The following is a 13,965-nucleotide window of genomic DNA, read 5'->3' on the forward strand; positions in this document are numbered from 1 at the left end:
GAAGCACAAGAAAAAATAGGTAAATTAGACCTAATCAAAATTTAAAATGTATATGCCTCAAAGGATACCACTAAGAAAGTGAAAAACAACCAACAGAATGAGAAAAATTTTCTGCAAATATATTATACTTCAATAATAAAATGAAAACCCAATTAAAAAATGGGAAAAGGATCTGAATATTTCACCGAAGATGTGAAAAAAGCCAATAATCATCTGCAAAAATACTCAATATCCTTAGCCATCAGGTAAATGAGAAACAAATATCACAATGAGATACCACTTCACACCCACCAGGATGGCTAGACTCAAAGACGGATAATAATAAGTATCCACAAGGATGTAGATAAATTGTAGAGGGTTCCCTCTTACACTGCTGGTGGGAATGTAAAATGGTGCAATCACTTTGGAAAACAGTCTGGCAGTTCCTCAAAAGGCTAAACATAGTTACCATATGATCTAGCAATGATTCCACTCCTAGGTACATACCAAAATGAAAATGTATGTCCATAGAAAAACATAAACACAAATGTTCATAGCAGCATTATTCCCACTAGCCAAAAAATGGGGGGGAAAAACCCCGATCAATGGATAAATGAAATGCGGAATATTCATACAATGGAATATTATTCAGCAATAAAAAGAAATGAAATACTGATAGATGCTACAGCACAGATGAACCTTGAAGACATTATTCTAATGGAAAGAAGTCAGTCACAGAGGATCATATAGTGTATGATTTCATTCATATGAAAGTCCAGAATAGGGAAACCTATAGACAAAAAGTAGACTAGCAGTTGCCTAGAGTTTGCAGTAGACAGTTGGGAGGGATTAGGGGGTGACAACTAAAGGGTTCAGAGTTTCTTTTGGATGATGAAATGTTCTAAAATTGATTGTGTTGGGGCTTCCCTGGTGGCGCAGTGGTTGCGAGTCCGCCTGCCGATGCAGGGGACGCGGGTTTGTGCCCTGGTCCGGGAGGATCCCACATGCCGCGGAGTGGCTGGGCCCGTGAGCCATGGCCGCTGAGCCTGCGCGTCCGGAGCCTGCGCTTCGCAACGGGAGAGGCCACAACAGTGAGAGGCCCACGTACCTCAAAAATAAATAAATAAATAAAAATAAAAATAAAATAAAATTGATTGTGTTGATGGTTGCACAACTTTGTGAGTTCAGTGGAAAAGCTATTGAATTGTACACTTTAAATGGTTGAATAGTATGCTATGTGAATAATATCTCAATAAAACTGCTATAAAAAGACAAAACAGATTTCTGGGCCCAATCTGATTCAGCCTGACCATTTTAATTTTAACAAGCTTCTTAGATGATCCCGATTACAGGCAGATTTATATAAAGCACTATGAAAAAAAACATATATATATATGATCTTATGATAGGTATATCGCAGGCCTCACCTCCTACCAAAGTTCATGGATTGGTGATATACGCAGACTAAAAGTGCTACCTATTACTCTGAAACAATTACGTTCTCTGGAACCCAGAGAAACAGCAAATTCTCTAGATATACGTTCTCTTCTCTGTTGCTGGAATTTAAAAACATGAACAAGGACACAGACTGTGCTCCTGTATGTGGTCTACAGGGAGGGTAGTGAAAATTTCTGACATCCACATGATTTATTTTAGAGGACATCAGATAGGACTCCATCTGATCTACCAGAAAAGTACATTCCCTAACTAGAGACTCCTGCCTGAGAGGGTCTGGTGCAAGGACAGCCGCAAAAACAGCTGCTGACATCAGCAGGCTCTGCATGGAAGCAGATGAAAGAGCAAACATGCTCACTTTTTACCCACAATTATAAAAATCTCTAAATGTTAGGACCAGGCATGACTGACAGGTGACCAAGCTCCAGTTTCCCATTTATAGGTGAGAAAACCAAGGCCCTGGCTGGTTAACAGTTTGGGATTAGAATCCAGCATACCAGATTCCTAGTCCAGTGTTCTTTCTAACACACCATCTACTCTCCCTAAAATCTCCCTGGGAACAAAACTGGGGCAGGATTAGGTCTACAGGGGGAATCCTGAATAATATAAAGTACATGAGTTCAGAGCCTAGTTGTGTGACCCTGATCTCCCTTTGGTTCAATTTCCTCATCTGAAAAATGTCATTAAGAATGCTTACATCACAACAGTGTTATGAAAGTAGAAGGAAAAGATGTTAATTATGTTGCCTGGTACATAATGGACCCTCATTAATGGCAGCAACTGTGTTATTACTAGAGAGAAGTTCAAGGACAGAAGTCAGAAGTTCAAGTTAGGGAGTCACTACACAAATAAAGCACTGCAGGACTTCCTCCATTCCATCACTCTGGAGAGCTGAGCCAGGTCTCCATCTCGGAAACAGTGATCTATGTGCCAAGAGCATCCCAGTAACCCATGTAGACAGATTCCTGAACTTTATGGAAAAGGGAAGCACAGAGGAGTCTTTCCTACTAGAGAGGGTCATTGAGAACTGGCCCTGCGTGTCAAGGATTCCAAGAGAAATGAATGGGAGGAAAAAGAAGAGACAGCACCAAATACAGCATCAGGAGGTTTCTCTTTTGGCATATGCAGAATATCCTATCCACTGGACCCCACTCATTAAATAGAGACTAGCTTTGTGTGCTCAGACCCAGTAAGGCCCGGCCAAAGGAAGGAGGTACAAGATTCCACCAAGATCTGCGTTAAGACAATGTGAGCTTCCTCTATGGGAAAAAGAGAAAGCTAGCCTAGGACTCAGTGGGTAGTCACACACCTCTGGAAGAAAGTATGAGGACCAGTCAGCAAAAGTAGAAACCAAAGTCCACTCACTCAGCCCAGCTCTAGGATCTCACTTCAGGTCAGGAGGGAAAGAAGGAATATACCATTAACAGCAATGACTCTTCAGCATCTGATCCTGGAAGAGGTATCAAGAACTTAAAGAACTGAGACACTCAATGGGGAAGAGAGGAGGGATAAAAAGAAAGAAAAAGTGGAATATTTAACATGAGAATTGTTATCTAAGCAAAGGAGAAAAATAAAGCATTCACAAAAGTGGACCTCTGTTCCATTACTCTACCTCACATCCCACATGCTAACAAGTCCAGTCCTAGAATTTCAAAAGAACTTCTGAGTTAGAAGAAAACTTAAAATTTTATCTAGTCTGACCCTCTACCCAACACAATGACCTAATCTACAACATTCCCCAAAGTAATTGCCCAGTGACAATGACCTCCAGCGATAGGGACTGCCATGCTCTGTGTTGCAACATGCTAGAGCACTAATTTTTTTTTTTTTTTTTTTTGCGGTACGTGGGCCTCTCACCGCTGTGGTCTCTCCCGTCGCGGAGAGCAGGCTCAGTGGCCATGGCTCACGGGCCCAGCCGCTCCACGGCATGTGGGATTTTCCCGGACCGGGCCACGAACCCGCGTCCCCTGCATCAGCAGGCGGATTCTCAACCACTGCGCCACCAGGGAAGCCCTAGAGCACTAATTCTTTTAAAGTTCTTATGCTCACCCAAAAACCACTTCCTTTATGGCACTTCCATCCACTGGTCCCAGTTGTGGTCTCTGGAACGTTACAAAAGAAATGGAATCCACCTCCTTACACTGCCTTTAAAATAGAGAAAGCTCTGAGCACTTCAAGCTGCCACAGGGATGAGGCCACATGAAAGGGAAAACAAGGACTCAAGAGCAGACAATTATAAAAGGCACAATCAGAAAACAAACGGAGAGAGACTTAATATGATCATCAGAGCAAGCTCTGTTGCATAAGGCCTCCACCCCCAACAGTCTCAAACCAGAGCAAATGGTCAAGTCTTTTGTGTCCTCTTGACTTCAAGAACATCTTTAAAAAAAAAACACACTCTAAACATACAATCACGTTAATTACTGTAGACTAGGCTCTCAAAAAGAATCAAAGAGGGCCCTGATCATATTTAAAATAATAAAAGTCAAAACCATTTTCAGCTATCAGCATTTAGCTTAGATATAATACAGAGATGGGTAGAAAGAGGAGGTGGATTTCATGGTAACCTAGAAATAAATAGGGAAACTGCTTCCTGGACAACTAAATTAAACCTTTTTGCAAGGGAAATACTAATATACGGGAGAAAAAAATCTCTCTGAATAGAAAACAAACAGACTGAGATGCAGAGAATGTCACAGCACAAGGAGACCTTAGGGATTCTACCCCATCACTGTTCAGACTGGGAAACCTAAACCCAAGCAAGGATGGGAGTCACCCAAGGTTTCAAAGCAAGTGTCAGAACTAGAACAAAATCTCCTGATTCCCCCATCTCAGTTCTTTCCATTACACCACGCTGCTATCTTCTTTCCGCAAGCCTCAAATAACTGCAAAACATCCATCTGAATGATCAGCATTCCCCAATCTAACAAGCTATATTAAAAATAAAGCAAAGGTCTTGACATTCTTCAAGTTAATGTTAGGGCTCTCCACAACCTCAGCTGGGAGCCACCTACACTCCCAGGAGTATACTCTGCTTATTTCATGTTTCATGTTTGTATGACTTACACAAAATTGCAGAACGGTTAGAAACAAAACCTACAGAATGATGAGTTTGCAGAAAAATCGGTGAACACGGAATCAGGGAACCACACCCAGAGCCAAGCAGATCCTGGCGGCGATGGAGAATGCAGAGCTAAAAAAGGGAGAGGAATGAAAGAAAAGGGGACAGGAAAAGCGTGCTTTTTCACCTGTCAAGTTTTCTGCAGGAGGCAGTGTGGTGAAAAGGAAAAAGCCACTGGAGCTCAGGGAGATATGGATTCTAGTCGCCGGGCTGCGACTAACTCACTGGATTACCTTAGGCAACCCCTACCGCTTCTTGGACCTCGATTTCCCCACAGCTCTAGAGAGCGGTTGCGAAAGATAATTTCGCAGAATCCTGGTAGTTTCGGTATTCTATGACCCAAAGACCCGCTATTAGCAAGTCCCAAGCAGGGTTCCCGCAGCTGGCCGGTCACCTGCCCGCGATGTCCTGACCCCTTTAGAAAGCGCAACAGAAGCCCTAGCTGGTCATTTCGGTGATTCTTCCCGTCTCGGGACCTCAGTTTCCACACCTGTCAAACAGGTCGGGGAGGTCAAGGGAGACAGCGCGAAGGACTAGGGATTCTCCAGCTCCCCTCATCCAGGAGGAGTGTCCGCATCGCACCGCAGCTGCGACCGGTAAATCGAGGAGACTCTGACCCGCAGCCCAAGCCGGTCGGTGCCTGACCCGGAGCATCCGCTGAGCCCGGAGGAAGGCGACGTGGGTCCAGCAGAAGGCGACGACCCGCCGCCAGCCCCAGGCCATCAGCGCGCGGACTCACCGCTCGGGTTCCGACTCCGGCTCTGGCTCCAGCTTCAGCGCAGCAGCCCACCACTCCCTGTCTCAGCTCGGAGCCCTAGCCATCCCCACACTCCGCTGCCCTGGCAGCCGCTTCCGGGCGCCATCACGTGATCCAGGCTCCCAAACCCGAGGCCCGGGTCACATGCTCCCGCGCGCGGCTGCTCCTCCCCTCTCGCGGGGCTCGGGGGCTCGGCTTCGCAGCACCACCTGGCGACGGGAGCTGCCTCTGCGGGAAGCACGGTGCTCGCGGGAGCTGGGCCTGAGTCGGGCGTCGAAGATACAGGCCCGGCCGCGAGTCCAGAGTCGGAGAATGCGGTCCCCTGAGCTGTGGGCTTGTGAAAGGTTGCTCAGTTTTACCCTAGCCGTACGTTAACACGTCTCCTCCAGCATATGTTGCGCTTAATAATCGAGAAATAATGCATATTTTCAAAACTTTCGTCATACTTTTAAACGTTTGCCCAAACGTGTGGTTGCGACTGGAAATGGGGCAGTGAGGTAAGTCAATACCCTCTTTTTAATATATTTTAAAAATGTAAGTAACATTTTTTAATGGCAACAAGGGGTGTATGTCTTATCTACGCTCCTCTTCCCTCCTTTTAACAGATTTTACTTTTAAAAATTATGCAGCAAGGCTTCCCTGGTGGTGCAGTGGTTGAGAGTCCGCCTGCCGATGCAGGGGACACAGGTTTGTGCCCCGGTCCGGGAGGATCTCACGTGCCGCGGAGCGGCTGGGCCCGTGAGCCATGGCCGCTGAGCCTGCGCGTCTGGAGCCTGTGCTCTGCAATGGGAGAGGCCACAGCAGTGAGAGGCCCGCGTACCGCAAAAAAAAAAAAAAATTACGCAGCAAAAAAAAAAAAAAAAAAAAAAAGCGCTATCGAAGCAGGTACAGAATGGATACATCTTAATTATGCTGAGTGAAAGAAGCCAGAAAAAAAATTCTGTTTATATAGTATTCTAGAAATTTTAAAATAATCTACACCGACAGAAAACGCATCAGTGTTTGCCTAGGAGTGGCTGAGGAGATCAGGAGAGGAGAGAGTGATTATAAAGGGACATAAAGGGCTTTCCTGGTGGCCCAGTGGTTGAGAATCCGCCTGCCAATGCAGGGGACACGGGTTCGTGTCCTGTCCGGGAAGATTCCACATGCTGCAGAGCGGCTGGGCCCGTGAGCCATGGCCGCTGAGCCTGCGCGTCCGGAGCCTGTGCTCCGCAACGGGAGAGGCCACAACAGTGAGAGGCCCGCATACCGCAAAAAAAAAAATTAAATTAAAAAATAAAGGGACATAAGGAAACTTTCAAGGTGACAAATATATTCATTATATTTTTAAATTTCTTTTTAATGTAACTATTTATTTATTTATTTTTGGCTGCGTTGGGTCTTCATTGCTGCACACCAGCTTTTCTCTCGTTACTGCCAGCAGGGGAGGCAAATCTTCATTGTGGTGCGTGGGCTTCTCCTTGCGGTGGCTTCTCTTGTTGCAGAGCATGGGCTCTAGGCATGCAGGCTTCAGTAGTTGTGGCACGAGGGCTCAGTAGTTGTGGCTCACAGGCTTCAGAGCGCAGACTCAGTAGTTGTGGCGCACGGGCTTACTTGCTCCGCGGCCTGTGGGATCTTACTGGACCAGGGATCAAACCCATGTCCCCTGCATTGGCAGGCAGACTCTGAACCACTGTGCCACCAGGGAAGTTCTTGCGTAACATTTCTAATAAGAATATGTTACTGCATTATATAATTTTTACTGAATATTTTAACAGCTTTATTGTGGTTTAATTTATATACAATAAACTGCACATAATTAAAGTGTATAATTTGATAACTTTCAACATATATATTCACCTGTGAAACCATCACCACAATCAAGATAATGAACACGGACTTCCCTGGTGGTGCAGTGGTTAAGAATCCGCCTGCCAATGCAGGGGACACGGGTTTGAGCTCTGGTCCGGGAAGATGCCACATGCCGCAGAGCAACTAAGCCCGCGAGCCACAACTACTGAGCCCACGTACCACAACTGCTGAAGCCCGTGCACCGCAACAAGAGTAGCCCCCGCTCGCCATAACTAGAGAAAGCCCGCACACAGCAACAAAGACCCAACACAGCAAGAAAAAAAAAGAAATGTTAGGCAATATATAAGTATATAAACAGTGAAAATTTCCCTTCTCCCAAATTCACTCTCCTCTCCAAAGATACAGTTACCAGCATTTGAGTATTGTTTTCCAAACCCTATGCCATGTATTTATAGAAGTATCTATATATAGGCATGTACAGGTGTGTGGTGTTAAAATTTAGAATCATGAATACCAGTACTTACTGTTTTGCTTAAGACTTTTATTCTTCACTGTCTGTACTGTTTAAATTATTTCATAAACATATATTATTTTATGTATATATGTTTTAAATCTCTGTATGTTCCATAACCTATATATATATTTTTAAAAATCTACTCCAGTTGATTCATTTCAGCAGGGAAAGAGAAAAGAATGTAGATTCACGCTCAGTCAAAATACGAGGATGAATGAATTCATCCCATCCCTGGTAGAAGTCCCCAGTTCATTGGCTGCTCAGTGCCAGGAGCTGTGCTTGGAATGCTGCTGAGCCCAAGTCCAGGAATGCCTCCTTTAGGTCACCTCCCACCCTCAAATTTCATTGATTCTGTGGCTCCTTCTAATGTTTTACCCCCAGAAAAGTAGAGCTTGTGAGAACCACATAGCTCCCTATTGTAAAAACTGATGCAGGTGGGACTTTGCCTTCCCCATCTGCACCTGGGATGCACTGACTCTAGATAAGGTTCTTACTTCTGTGGTGACCACTACACCCTTATTAGAGAGATCCTTGAAAAAAGGCTGCACAATTTTCAGATACTGTTAGGACTCTATCAACCTTATCATTTTGCAGCCCTAATTAGAAACTGGCATACAATAACATCTTATCTTTCCCAGATAACTTTTCCCCAATATGCAAATCTCCACCTCTGCTCCCACTGTTTACTCAGAAATATAAAGATTTCTAGTGCAGAATGGTTGTGTAAATAACCACTTTGACTTTTACTCTTAGAAACTATATGAAAGCAAAAAGGAAAAAACTGCAAATTCTTTTTACAGCAAAGTCCGAAGAGAAATATAATTCATAGTTACCAAAATACGTGTAAGGACCAACAAAAGCAGCTGAGATCAGACAGAAGCTGTTCAGGAGAAAAGAGAAGAAACTCAGAGAGGAGTGAGGGGACCCAGGGTGGGGGGTTAGGGGTGAGGGCAGATCTCAGAAAAGCATCAATAAAAACTCTTTCTGAAGGTGAAGAGCTCACTCAGAGCTACACAGCTTATATCGCCTTTGTTTGAAACAGCGCTCATAGACAGTTCAGCAAGACTAACAGCAAAAACTCTCCTGAATCTCATTTGGATCAGGAAAGCCAAAGAGATGAGGATGACAGAAAGAACTGCACGGGTGAGCCATATTTGCAGCAGTCCATCTGTGGCAACAGAGAAGAAAAGAGTGGAAATACATGTGTTGGTGAGGATGTGGAGCAACTGGGACTCTCATCCCTTGCTGGTGGGAGTGTACAATGGTGCAGACACTTTGGAAAACTCATTGGCAGTTTTTTACGAAGTTAAATGCGTACCTATCCTATGATGGAGCAATTTCACTCTTTACCCAAGAAAAATAGAAGCATATCCACACCAGGCCCAGAGCCTGGTGCCTTGGGTGGAAAATTTAAGGAGGGGCTCTCTCTCAGGGTTGTGCAAGTGCAAAGTTGGCAATTATAGGTACACAAGAGTGAGGGCCTCCTTAAATTTTGTGAACTAGGTTTCCCGGCTTGCCTCACCCTAGTCCTGGCTATGATCCATACAAAGACTTGTACTCACAGGTTCACAGCAAGCAGCTTAATAAAGCTAAATTAGTAACAACTCAAATATTCATCAATAGATGAATTGATAAACAAATTGTGGCATATATAGCAGGAAGGAACTACTGATAAGGATCAATCTCATTATGCTAAGTGAAAGAAGCTAGACACAAGAGATTACATGCTACATGATTCAATTAATACAAATATATAGAATGAGCAAAAAAACTGATCAGTGGTTGCTTGGGATGTGTGGGGTGGGGACTGACAGCAAAGGGACATGAGAGCTTTCCGGGGCAGTGCTAAAATGCTACATCTTGATTGGGATGATGGCTAAATAGGCTTAAATGCTGGTCAAAAGCCATTACCTGGGCAATTAAAATATATGAACTTTATTGTATATAAAAAGTTAATTTTAAAATTTTAAAGAGATTACCAGACATCTGAGAAAAGCCACTAAGAAGAATAATCAAATGCATAAACACATGAAAGCACCTTGGAAGAAACTATGCAAAACATAAAAGCACAAACTGGGGTCCCTGGACCAGCAATATCAGCATCCCCTGGGAACTTACTGGAAATGCAGATTCTGGGGTCCCACTCCACACTTACTGCATCTGAAACTCCAGGGGTGGGGCCCAGCAATCTATTTCAATAAGCCCTCCAGGTGATTCTGATGCTCCCTCATGTTGGAGAAACACTGCCCTAAAAAACCTCAGACATAAGATGTTACAATCATGAAATAAAAACAATATGCTTTAAAAAAGAATATTCTGAGAAAAATAAAAATTATAAATTTTATATTTTAAAATTAGTATTAAATTAAAATTAAAATTTGGAAATTTAAAATATAATAACAGAAATTAAGAATCAAATCGAACAGTGAGAAGATAAGGATGAGGAAATGTGTTCATTTTTTTATCAATAAGTATTTATTGAGTATCATTGTGCCAGGCTCTAGGGATACAACAGTGAACAAAATAGAGAAAAACCGCTGCTCTTGTGCAGTTTATATTTTAGTGGGAGGAGACAGGCAACAGAAATAACTAAGAATAACTAAGTGATATACATATGTCAGTGGTGTATCTGCTATGGAGAAAAATAAATTAGGAAAGTGGAAGAGGGAGTCTGGAGGCAGAGGGAAGGGAGTGCAACCTTTTATTTATTTATTTATTTTTTGCGGTACACGGGCCTCTCGCTGTTGTGGCCTCTCCCGTTGCGGAGCACAGGCTCAGGACGCACAGTCTCAGCGGCCATGGCTCACAGGCCCAGCCACTCCGCGGCATGTGGGATCCTCCCGGACCAGGGCACAAACCCGTGTCCTCTGCATCGGCAGGCGGACTCTCAACCACTGCGCCACCAGGGAAGCCCTGCAACCTTTTTAAATAGTCAAGAAAGGCCTCACTGAGAAGGTGAAATGTAAATAAAGACCTGATATAGGTGAAGAAACAGGTCATGTGAACACTGGGAAGAGCATTCTGGGCAGAGGGAATAGCATATGCTAAGGCCCTGGGGTGGGAGTGTGCCTCATCCGTTTGAAGAATGACAAGGAGGTCACTGTGACTAGAGAGCAAAGAGAGCTAGGGAAAGAGATGTAGATTAGGTCAGAGCAACAACAAATGGGTGAAAATTGTATAGTGCTCTGTGAGCCACTTTAAGGGCTTTGGCTTTTATTCTGGGTGAGATGGGAAGATACTGGAGGAGTTTCAGCAGAGGAGTGCCGTGATCTGATTTGGGTTTAAAAGGATGCTTTTTCTATTGGGTTGATATAAGCAAGGGCAGAAACAGCAAGACCTGTTGGGAGGCAGTTGTAGTAAGCCAGGATAAGATTGTGATGACTTGACAAGAGTGACAGCAGTGAAGGTGGTCAGTTTCTGAAAATAATTTTATCGTAGGTTGGACACCTTGATGGACTGGAAGTGGAGTATGACAGGGAGGAGCCAAACACTTTGGCCTGAGCAACAGGAAGGAATGAGTTGCCTTTTACTAGAACAGAAAGACAATGGCAGGGGCAGGTTTTGGTGGGGAGCAAGGGGAGGCTGTTGTGTGTGAAGCGCCTGTTAGACATCCAAGGGGAGAGATCAGGTAGGCATTGGAATGATTGTGGAGAGGAGAGAGGTCCAGCCTAGAGATAAAAAATTGGCCATTGTCAGCATATTTATGGTAGTGAAGCAAAGAGACTAGATGAGATCACCAGGGAAGTGAGTGCAAATAACTATGAGAGGAAATCCAAAAATCAAGTCTAGGAGAGTGTAGAGAGATGACTAGGAATGAGCGGAAGGGACCACGAAGGTGTGGTCACTGAGCCAGGAGGAAAACCAGAAGTGGTGGTGTCCTGGAAGCCAAGTGAGGAAAGTTTTTCTAGGAGGCGAGAGACTACCTATGTCAAATACTTCTGCTTGTTCACGTAAGAAGAGGACTGAAAACAGACCATTGTGTTTAGTAAAGAGTGACCATTGATGGTGTTCAAAAGAGCAGATTTGATTGGGTGCTGGGAGTGAAACCAACTCCGTTTGGAGAGAGTTCTTGGGCAACATTATTTATCTGTATCTCAACCCAGTACCATCATCAGCACCACCACCCCCCGATTATCTATTCCCACCTAATGCCCCTGCACCCTAAATTATTTTGAAGCAAATTCCAGTTATATTCCTAAGGGAAAAAATGAAGAGAATGGTGATACAGCCTTTTGTATAAAAAGGAGAGGGTATATGTTTATTGATTGTGTATGTCATCTTAGTCCTGCTCAATTTCCCCTTTTTCTCTCCATCTCTTCTTTCAGGATCCCTTGGGTCCCCGATCCATTTCCTTCACACTCTATGACAGATGGGGGGAGTACAGTCCACAGCCAATTACTTAAGGGTGATGGGAACCAAAGGTCAGTCCCCTGACTTTAAGGTGGGACCAGCTTATGATGCAACTTGTGCTCCAGAGCTCCCTGTGGGATCAGGCTGAAGCTAGTCTCCACCTGAGACTGCATCCTCGCTTAGCTTTTCCCTTTTTCTTCCCTTCTGCTTCCCTCACACCCCTTCTCCTGAGAACACTCCTTAGTAAATCACTTCCTCAAGAAACCCTGTCTCAGCTTCTCATTCTAGGCATAAGGCATTATCCCCATTTTACAGATGAGGCAAGTGGGCTTTACAAAGATTTAAAACACTCAGGGTCGTGTGGCTGATCATTGCTGAAGCCAGAATGCCAGTGACCACTTACTTGACCATCTCACCACACCCACCACTCAGCAGCACCCACAGTTAGTGAAGCAGGAGGGTGGGGAATGCCATCAAAGGGCAGAGAACACGCAGGAGCCCAGCCTCCCCGGAGAAGCTGAGCAAACGCCTCCCCATGTTATGGGTACTGGGGCAAAAGTGTTGAGATACAGCTTCCCAGCCTCCTATACCCCTGGACACATGACATGACCTCTTGGGGCTTAACCTCCCTGAGCCTCTGCCTCCTCATCTCTCGGCCAGAAGAGGGTCTGATGGGTTTCAGAGCACTTGGCACACTGTACTGATCAATATATCCACACAAGAGGCGATTCTCATTACTCTCACTGTCCACATCCAGTGGAGGGACAGACTTGGTTAGCATGGGGGGGACATGCCTGCTTCGTCTCTCTGGGTTCTTCACTCAGGAACTGGGAGTTGTTTGGCCTCATGAGGATGGGAAGGGGAAGGGCGACCTACAAACACCTTAAAGGAAGGAGAATTCCTGCCCCCGCTGTCTCAGAGGGACCCCAGGAAAAGTGATGACAATGACAGTAAGATCTCTGATTCACTGAGTGCTCTGTGCTTTACAAACTCATTCACTCCCCCCTGAGATCCTGTGAGGTCGTTATTTTTCATTCCACTTAATAGATGAAACTGAGGCAAGGAGACAGGAAAACTGCCCAAAGTCACACAAGAATATAAGTGATAAAGCCAGGAGTCAAACTCCGTATAACTCCACAGCCAGTGTTCTTAAAAAACATTGTGAATTGAAACCTATTTTTTAATAAATGAAGTCCATACTCACACTTTGTGAGTCTAGGCAGCTTGCTGCTTCTTTCCTTTCCCCTTCTTTTATCAACACATGTCTGCTCCTTCCCGTTTTTTCTCGTAGCTGTTTCTTTTCCTTCCCCTTTGTTCTCTTTTTCTTCTGTTTACATCCCTAGACATAAAGAGAATGAGGGATTCTTCCAGGGAGCCTCCTTTAACTCTAGATTATCAGAGCTGGAAAGCCCCTCTTGGGTCAGTGAGTCCAACCTCTCATCCTTAGTGGAGAAACTGAGGCCTAGAGAGGAGGGGCAACACACCCAGAGTCACACATGTCATGTGTCTCTTGGTTCTGTCTTCCCAGCCCTTGGCCCCCACATACATGGAGGTTACAAAATAGCACACGTAGAATGAGCACTTTTAGTTAAGGAAAAAACAAAAACACCCAGGGTACGCATCACAGTCTCTGTATACATAGCTTCATTACATGTATTTAAGATGGTGTGGTATAAAAATGTTAATGAAGTCCTACTTCATATGCAGAATTTAGAGTGTTTAGAATCCTACCCAAATTTAAACTTTCACGAGGTATCTCATAATAGCCTGACTGATGTTCAAAAGAGTGAACTGTAAACTGTGCTACGCTTTGGCTGGGACACAGAAGTGCCCACCCATTTTTGTCAGAAACCAGAGATAAATGCCGTTGTTCACGTGGAACTTCTGTGGGTGGATTGAGTAATTATCTGTAGTATAAGCATTCTTTTTTTTTTTTTTTTTTTTTTTTTTTTGTGGTATGCGGGCCTCTCACTGTTGTGGCCTCTCCCTTTGAGGAGC

At 44.4% G+C, this 13,965-nt stretch overlaps 2 protein-coding genes across 11 annotated transcripts in view; one reads left to right on the forward strand and one right to left on the reverse strand.

Annotated features, from left to right (window-relative positions):
• SLC36A1 (solute carrier family 36 member 1) overlaps window positions 1–5,437 on the reverse strand; it is a 302,007-nt gene extending 296,570 nt beyond the window's left edge. For 5 of the 9 annotated variants that reach the window (XM_067032033.1, XM_067032031.1, XM_067032032.1 and 2 more), the window contains exon 1: window positions 5,295–5,430. The gene's annotated coding sequence lies outside the window, so the exon portion shown is untranslated. Of the gene's footprint in view, window positions 1–5,294 lie in introns of all 9 variants that reach the window. The other 4 variants (XR_010840298.1, XR_010840297.1, XR_010840300.1 and 1 more) reach the window with 1 other exon arrangement.
• Window positions 5,438–5,526: 89 nt separating this feature from the next.
• Window positions 5,527–13,965, forward strand: part of LOC131755871 (proton-coupled amino acid transporter 2-like) — a 97,324-nt gene continuing 88,885 nt past the window's right edge. The window contains exon 1 of one of the 2 annotated variants that reach the window (XM_067033414.1): window positions 5,527–5,809. The gene's annotated coding sequence lies outside the window, so the exon portion shown is untranslated. The remainder of the gene's footprint in view (window positions 5,810–13,965) is intronic. The other variant, XM_067033413.1, reaches the window with a different exon arrangement.

This window comes from Kogia breviceps, chromosome 4 (genome assembly GCF_026419965.1).
Source record: "Kogia breviceps isolate mKogBre1 chromosome 4, mKogBre1 haplotype 1, whole genome shotgun sequence".
NCBI lineage: Eukaryota > Metazoa > Chordata > Mammalia > Artiodactyla > Physeteridae > Kogia > Kogia breviceps.